Source organism: Eumetopias jubatus, unplaced genomic scaffold (genome assembly GCF_037043125.1).
Source record: "Eumetopias jubatus isolate StellerSeaLion01/CBP00866 unplaced genomic scaffold, mEumJub1_p1.0 scaffold_3, whole genome shotgun sequence".
NCBI lineage: Eukaryota > Metazoa > Chordata > Mammalia > Carnivora > Otariidae > Eumetopias > Eumetopias jubatus.
Window position 1 is genome coordinate 44,184,307 of NW_028274809.1, and position 9,552 is coordinate 44,193,858.

The window sequence follows — 9,552 nt, forward strand, 5'->3', positions numbered from 1 at the left end:
CTAACCAAAGAAAGTATTGAAACACCTCCATAAATGTACTTCAACTATTGCCAAAAAAAAAGGAAATTTTGGAATCTTATCTTCTCTTTGCAAAAATGAGAAATTGAAAGAATTCCCCGAATTTTAGCAATGTGCTCTTGAAGGATAGAACACATTTAGTAAATCTACAAGTACTGCAAATACAGGTAGAATCCCGTTTTAACATACATATAAAAATCGAGTTTTATAGGAAGCCATTCCCACATCCTGGCTGGCCTCCCAGAGTGTGCCTACTTTGCTGGTGGGGATACAAGGCATTCTTTGAGATGGGAAATTCTTCATACCACATCTTTATGTTGCAGCAACGGATGGGATGATAACATTGAAAGAAAAAGACCTTATTAAAGTAGTGAACTTTTTTTTTTCTTTTCAAAAACGTGTTGAAAGACTGAGTAATACCACAATGGGATATGTATAATTAAGCCTCTTTTTCCAGTGTGAGTGAAAGGTTCTGTATGAAGTAGTTGTGTTGATATATCAAATGAATAAGCATGCTTGCTTCCTCAAATTCTTCAACTGAAGAAATCACCGCTGGAGGTTTGTCTTAGCCTAATTGTCATGGTTTTGCTGCTGTGGACCTTGTTCTGCTAAAGAGACAGGTTAACAGGTTATAAAATAAAAACAATTTCGTGGAAAGATACAGGTTAAGAAATTTTCAAGCAATGAAATCTGCAAAATTCTAGTTTCTCTCTGGAATCTTGATGTTTTGCAAACATTGTTGGTTCTGAACAGCTAGGAAAAAAATAACTTTCTTCTGTAAGTTTGTACAATTAATAATTCACAAGTCACGAAATGGCCAGTCTTAACCTGGACTATTGAGCCTCCCAGTAGAATTGTTTCCAGAGTTGGCGGAAACGACATTAAATTCTCTTCCTGAGCCTGTATATGTTTGGCCAGTATTGAGCATGATGCTGAAAAGAAAATATGTTAAGGCAGGTATTTTTTCTTCTGCCTTTTGACTAGTTACCATAGCTCCCCCTTATCCAAGGGGGAGTGGTTTCAAGGCACCCAGTGAATGTCTGAAGCCACAAATAGTACCAAATCCTATATATATTTTTTCCTGTAACTATGATAAATTTATAAGTTAGACACAGTAAGAGATTAACAGCAGTAACTAATAATAAGATAGAACAATTATAATAATATACTGTAATAAAAGTTACATAAATGTCTCTTTTTCTCAAAATATCTTATTGTGCTATACTAACCCTTCCTGTGATGAGATGAAGTGAGGTGAATGACTAGGCATGTGACATAGTTTCAGCCTACTATTGGCCTTCTGATGTTATGTCAGAAGGAAGGTCATCTACTTCTGGACCATGGGTTACTGAAACCATGGAAAGTGAAATCTGGAGCTACTATATTTCTACAGTTAAACACTAAAACCCCCTCTTGTTTGTTTTCTGGACATGTTTAGATAGTATATTCTTCCCACATTAAGAATGGTATTTTTGGCCCACTTTGCATTGCCTTAAACACTCTCTGGTGCTGGGGGAAGTGGTGGGAGGAAGGAAAATGAAGAAAAGATAAATTTTTAAGCTTTTAGGCATCCACTTCTCCCTGTCTACAGTGTCTATATGACAACAGTATAGTCATCATGGCTGCTCACAAAGAGAATGGAGGCCTTCGTGTGTATCTGAGACAACTCAGATACAGAAACATGATTCTTACTGACCTCCTCACCACTTCTGTCACCCATGCCACCCTAAACACCTCCTCCGGTTCCACCCCCACCCCAACCCTACGCCCTGGACACAGACAGTTATCTCCCTTTGCCAGGCCCTGGTGGTTTGTTACGGAAAGGCACTCCGTCCCATAAGGTACCAATTATAGATTGTGATTGTTCCATATCCCATTCTATCCTGTAAGTGTGTCTTATACTTCTCTTGAATTCAATATGTATGTGTTTAACAGGATTTTTTTTTTAAGATTTTATTTATGTGACCGAGAAAGAGAGACAGTGAGAGAGGGAACACAAGCAGGGGGTAGTGGGAGAGGGAGAAGCAGGCTTCCCGCGGAGCAGGGAGCCTGATGCAGGGTTGGATCCCAGGACCACAGGATCATGACCTGAGCCAAAGGCAGACGCTTAACCAACTGAGCCACCCAGGCGTGCCAGGATTTTTAAAATATTATTATTAAAAGTACTTCAGGAGTGCCTGGGGTGACTCAGTTGGTTGAGCATCTGCCTTCAGTTCCAGTCATGATCTCAGGGTCTTGGGATTAAGGCCTACTTTGGGCTCCCTGCTTAGCAGGGAGTCTGCTTCTCCCTCTCCCTCTGCCCTTCCCTACCTCCTCCTCCTCTGGTGCATTCTCTGTCACTCTCTATCTCAAATAAATAACAGCTTTTAAAAAAAATACTTAAGTGATTGGTACGTTTGCAAAAATAAGGAGTTCTTTGGACAAAACCTTTTCCGCACTGTGAAACTAAAAAACGTTTTAGAAAAAAAAGTACAAATTTTGTAGTGGTTCTGACATTTGAGTGAAAATTTCACTGAAAGAGTATTAATTTATTACTTTCAGAAAGACTTCTTACTTTAAATTGCCTCAGTGATTCAAAACAAAAGAATTCATAATAGATTTAAAATGTTCTTAGGGGAGAGAAAGAATAATATTATGGCTTATGACCTACAAGAATATAATGGTATCCTCCGGTTCTCCTATTATCGCCTCAGAACAATTCTATACTTAACGAATTTTCCACTCTATGTGGTGGTGGCCCTCAATTAACTGAGTCATGTATAATATTCATATTACCAGAAATATAATTAAAATTACCCTTATTTTGCAATATGAAATTTAAAGCTTTGGATGTCTGTTGTAGATTAAGTAGATTTTTAAACGTATGGAGATTTGAATATTTTAAAATACTGAAATTATAAACTAATTTCTTAAAGGTAAGCTAGTAAGAATATATTTAATAACTGATCATTTCAAGAGCCATGACTCTAAAAATACTTGCTCTTCTAAAAAAAAAAAAAGCATATCTTCAGACATTGCATTTTTAAGACACTGTAGAATTTTAAGGTGTAAGGATTATGACGTTCACCTAATTCAACCTCTTTTGTTTATTCAAAGTAGTTCAAATACTTTGCAGAAATTCAACATACAGCTAGTTTAGTTCTAATAGCTTATTTATAAATTGGTTATTTTTAACTTGTATTGCCATCTCTATTGGGGTGAAAAAAAGGAGTGAGATAGATTCCCAGCATGGGCTACAAATGCTTGTAAAATACAAGTGAAAACACAGAATTAGACTTTGCAGTGACCAGGTAGAATCTTAGAAGTTATCTGACACAGTTGGTTGACTTCTGCAGATAAAGACATTTACACTATACATTGCTAATAGGAACAGCAGAAAAACACTAATATAATATTAAACAGTAAATACAGCCAAACATTTAATTGAAGGAGGAATAATTTTGGTTTTATTTTAAAAATTTGTGTTTAAGATAGAAGAGCATGTAAGGAAAATTTTGCAAAGACAATGTCTGGACACTTTTTAAGGAACTGGGCCTGGTTTTTCTTCCTCCTTTGTCCTCTCTGGCAGCAGTGGTTACAGCTCTGCTACTCTCGCTTCTCCCACCTTTTGCCTCTCTGGCATCCACTGTGCAGGACTCGTATGGTAACTGTTCCATAACACTGTTTCAGGTCTCAACAATACTGACTGCTGTCCGCTTGTTCCTGGTTGTGATGAGCTAAAAGTCTGTGGCCCCTGCCCACCAAAGTCATTTGTTGAAATGCTAATCCCCACTATTAGGAAGTGGGTCATGAGGGTCAGACCATCATCAATCGGAGTGTCCTTTTTTTTAAATCTGACTTTTTTTTTAAGATGTTATTTATTTATTTGAGAGGGAGAGAGAACAAGAGGAGTGAGGGGCAGAGGGAGAAGCAGACTCCCCGCTGAGCAGGGAGCCCGTTACAGGCCTTGATCTTGGGACCCTGGGATCGTGACCTGAGCCGAAGGCAGACTCTTAACCGACTGAGCCATTCAAACGCCCCAGAGAGTGTCCTTATTAAGGAGACCCCAAAGAGTTCTCTTGCCCCTTCTAACACCTGAGGACATAACAAGAAGAAAGCATCTATGAACATAACAAGAAGAAAGTGGCTCCTTACAAGACCCCAAATCCCAGTGCCAGTACCTTGATCTTGTACCTCCAGATAGTGAAGAAATAAGTGTTTGTTGTTCAAGCCACTCAGTCTGTGCTATTTTTGTTATGGCAGCCTGAATGAACTAAGACACTGGCCACTAATAATTCTCAGCCAACTACACAAAGCAGGGGTTGGGGAGTAGGTGGAAAATATTCTGCTCACAGTCTCTGGAATTTATCCAAATCCTCTTTCATTTGCACACCTTATTCTGGGCTTTCTGGTTCCCCACAGTCCCATGTTTGGCTTTTGTTCTCCACCCAGTTGGCTGAGATTATGGCAAGTCCATACTCACTCTCCCACCTTTCTCCTGGTTTCTCTCTTCAGGCCTACACTCTGCAGGCAGAGGGCCCACCCGCTAGAGCACCTCTTTTAAGCATTACACATGAGGGTGGATGAAAGATTTTGGTTTTTTCCTTGCCAAAAGTGTGTGACTTGGCAGCCAAGTCGCGGGGCTTTTTCCAGCTCATGAAAGGAGGAAGGGAATAAGAATAGCATGTGAAGGTAGAGAGCCTTCCTTGAAGTAAGCGGGCAAGAGAGGGAAGAAAGTAGAGGGAGAGGAAGAGACAGAAAATAGTTGTGCACTTGGGAGAAGCTGACTAGAGTGGACATAACTATGCTGAAAGAAGTGGAAGCAAAAAACAAAGGAAAACTACCCAACTACCTGACTCTCCTGAAGAAGAACAAAAAAGAGACAGAGATCATCTGAACATAAATTCCACAAAAGTGTGCTCTTGACCTGAGACAAATGGCAGTGATGGGATGGAGCATTTGGGATGGATCCTCAGAAAGTAGGGACAGAGAAACAGTGGTGATCCTGCTCTCTCTTCACTTGTACATTTACCTGTGTATTATCTTTTAGTTGGATTCGGAGAGGTGGTGTATATATCAGGTACACGTGTATGTCTGTAAAAGGAAAGACAAGCAGAACAGGTTCAAAAAATACCCACCATGCGCAAGTTCAGATATAAAGAAATTGAGTGTGTTAATGAGTTGGGCTACTTGTCACAAGTTACTCAACATTAACTGCCTTCTAGGAGCAGACACGGTGAAGGAGCAATGCCTGTACTGACCAGTAAGAGATTTAAAACTATTGAAATAAAAGTAAGTCAGACATCGTTCTGTTCACATGTAATTTCTACATTACACCTTTATAGTTTGAATTATATTGTTGTGCGCACCCAGATTTATACAGTGTGACCATCGCCTTGCCCGGAACTGACAATAATTTATGGAAGTCAAAAAATATAAGGACCTTGATTTCCTCATTTTCTATCTATTGCTATATTTTTTCATTTCCTACTGAACAACATCTCTAATAGTGACAGAGTGAGAGTTGTTTCCAGCTATAAAATATATTCCTTAAATAGAATTTTCCAAATCGTCCTGCTCCTGGTAAGGTTAGGGGCTCTTATGCACATTTTTGGTAAAAAGGGAAACAACCTTTTAGAAGGGCAATTTAGCAAATTGAACCAATAGTTTCAAAGTATTCATTTTATTTGATCCAACAGATTCACTTCTAGGATATTATCCTAAGTTTATAAACACTTAAGAGAATATTAATCACAACATTATTTATAAATTTGAAAACGAAAACATCCAAAATAATGGATTAGTTAAGTTATATCACATCAATATGATGGAAAATATTCAATTAATATTGAATAATATTGGGAAATGCTCATGATACAATGTTACTAGTCAAAATAGAACAGCAAAGCAATCCATAAACTCTCTACCTAAATAAATACGGGAAGACGTTTACCAAATGTTAGCATAATTATCTCTGGGTGATGGTATTATAAATAATTTTAATTTTTTATGCTTTTTTAATTTTCAAAAATTTCAGCAACAAACATGCATTACTTTAAAAATCGGGGAAAATTTAAGAGTTATTTTTAACAAAGATTCTGCTTCAAAAGCCATTTACAATGAAATAAAAATTAAAATGAAATTGAAGAGGGCAACAAAAATCAAGCACTTATTTAGCAAATATGTATTGAGCTCTTTGTATGTAATCCATCCTGTATAGTTGCGCCTTGAGAGTCTTCCATGTGTCCGAGAGATACAGAGATATAGGTCTAGCTTGCTTGAACTGCTTTAATCTTATATTACAAATACAGTCATATCTCTTTGTTTTTTTTTTTCTGATTAATCATTCAAGCGTGTGTCTACTTGTGGTTGCCCCTACTACTGAGACTTATACAGTCCCGGGGCTTTTGCGCAGTAATTCAAAGAGTGGTATTCATTTCTTTCATCTGGGCTTCCATATCCAAAGAATGACAGACTTGGTGTCTGAGCAGCCTCTGATGTCACTGTTTCTCACTGCTCCTGTTCTGCTGCAGAAAGCTGGGCCCACCATGTACAGTGCTGGTCCAGTGCTGCTCGAGACCCTTCTGTAGGCCACTGTGGTTCTTTAGGGGAGGATAGAGGGGCCCACTATCTGCAAGAGTGCAGTGGGCAGGGCCCCAGCCTTCCTACATTTCACAAATACAGCCATCTCCCGGAAGGCCAGCTCTGTGCTGACCTTGATCACCTCCAAACTGAAAGCCACCCCTACCCCCATCCCAGGGATCCAGCCACAGCAGTGGCTCTTTTTCAGACTACTTTTTGATAGATTTTAAAATTTTATTTTACAGTATCTTTTCTGGATTATGTAAAATTTGAGTCATTCTTCTCATTCCTGTTCTTGCGACCTCTCAGCGTGCCTAACAGTTGAGGCTCATTTGTGTAAGGACTATTTCCATCGCTGTGAAGATTCCCCATGGCAGGCTGCCTGGTGCTTCTGATCCAGATCCTCCGAGCACCAGGGCAGTTCCACAAGGCCCCTCTGTGTGTCTCGTTTTCGCCCTGCACTCCTACTCACACATACTGTGGATGGGTAGGAGTTTTGAAGAACTGAATGCTCTACCTTCCTTGTATGCTAAGGTCAAGAAAAGGCAGGTTACTCGTGAGGGGCATTTCTCAAGCAAGGGTCAACATTCAGAAGCCGGTGGACAGTCTGGGGACAATTCAGAGGCAGGAAAAGGTGTTGTGAAGAAGCCTGGACAGTCTAGGCTTCCCACACAGCACAACAGTCTAACAACTAGAAGTCTTGTCAGAAAAAAGGGGGGGCGGACCTCAGGCAAGGAAGGAGACCTCCCCCTCCACCCCCCTGCCACCACCCACCCTTGCCCTCAGGCTGCCTGGAGTGGTCTGACTGCTCCTTACTCTCAGGGCTCTGCAAGCAACCTCACTCTAGCTTCCCGCCTCCCTCTTTGCATTTCATCCCACCGGTTTTGCCCTCCTCTCAGGCACCCAGTATTCTCCTGACTCCGGAGGTTACTTCCTGAAGGAAGAACGTCATCCGATCCAGACAGACCTGGATGTGTTAGTGTTGCGGTGTGCTCCTTTTCCACAGGTGTTCATACCTGGAGATTATTCATTTGTTAACAATTAAGCACCTACTGAGGCACACACACTAAGCCTACATGCTCCAGAGGATTGAAAAAAAAAATTCTCTGCCCTAATTCCCGGTCCAGGAAGGCGACCCAACGTGTAAAAGAATAGTTGCTCACATAGAAGATCTTCCTAGTCACGATGGAAAGACTCATGGTTCTGCCTTGGGTGGGGCAGAGGGACAAACATCACGAGGCTTATAAGAAAGTGACAACTGGACAGGTCTTGAAGGACGAATTTGCTAGAAAGACTCAGGAAGTACAGGCGCTCCCCAGCAAGTCTGGAGGTAATGAAACCGCATGAAGCGTGAGCACTGACTGAGGGCAGTAATTGTAAACTGAAACATAACTGGTTCCAAAAGACTTGGGAAGGACATGTGAAGAGGGCAGAGGCAGAAGATGAGGTTACAAGACCAAGTCCTGCACACTAAGCAGTGTGGATTGTATCCTGTCACTGTAGTTCTCGCTTCAGTGAGTGCGGAAATCAAGCTGCTAGTGCTAGACAGCAAGTTAGTAGTTACAGTTGGGAAGAGGGGCAGGATTGAAGGGGGAATGAGGGGGGCTTTTTTTTTTTAAGATTTATTCATTTGAGAAAGAGAGCAGGAATGTGTGTGTGAGTAGGGGGAGGGGCAGAGGGAGAAGGGGAGAGAGAATCTCAAGCCGACTCCCCACTGAGCATGGAACCCAACGCAGGGCTCGGTCCCACAACCTTGAGATCATGACCTCGGCTGAAACCAAGAGTTGAATGCTTAACCGACTGAAACACCCAGGCGCCCCAAAGTGGGGGCAGGGGGGATGTCTTCTGAAGTGCTGGCTGGGCATTTATATGGGTGTTCACTTTGTAATCATTTATTGAACTGCATATTTCTGGTTTTAGTACTTAATGTGTGTTATATTTCTCAATCGCAAAAAAGAAGAAAATCAAGCTGGGTAATTTATAGAAAACGCAGGTCCAGGGCTCAGACATTCTGATTGAGTGGGCCTGGACTGGGACTAATGAATCTGCATTTTTTAAACAATTATAATTGTTAGAGGATCAAAGGCAAAAGGGACCCCTAGACCACGTCTGAGAACGTTAGGGCTTTTGGGGAGTGATCCAAAAGGCTTAAGCAAGAAATTAAGAACAAAGATTTGCCTGTCTGAAAGTGCTAGTTTAGGGAGAGGAAGACGTTGAGGGTGGTCTCCATCTTAAATCCGATAGAACTTACAGGTCCTGTGTCCCATCCATCCGTGCTTTTGAAAGAAATGTGACAAATTTCTAGCGATTTCTAAGCACTAAATGTATTTTTTGAAATATAGTTTCTTTGGGAGATTTCTTAAATATGAAAATTTTGACTCCCAGTACATTATAATAGTCTAATTTAAGGCATGGAAGAAGCCCTTACGATAGGTATTGTGGGGCAAGGAGCAACTTTCTAGAATTTTTTGAGTGAATGCATTCTCAACCTATGAGTAATAGTTGTTCAGCTACTGACCCACTATCATTGTGGCATATGCTTAATGATGGCTGATTTGCATGGATACAGCTAAGTTCTTGTTCTTGTGCCCCTTTATAATCAGAGGGATACTTTTGTGACATAAAGCAACCAACATGGTATTCTTCCCAACCCTGCTCCCTACAGGAAAAAAATGGCAAACTTTGTGGCAAAGTTGTTTTTTCTTTGGTGTTCATGGAGTTGGAAAGAAAAAGGGAAACCTTACTTGGCCTTAAACAGAGAATGGGAAAGTTAAAAAATAGACAAAATTTGCACATATTTTTTCCTCATAATTGAAGTACTGAAGGAATACCATAAGGTTTTTTTAACTGTCACAGTTATTACGTCTTTGTAACCAGAGTGCATCCATTCACTGGATTAGCAAAAATTTTAAAGTGTGACAACACAAACTGTTGGCTAGGATTGAGAACATAGGGACTCATATACTTCTGATA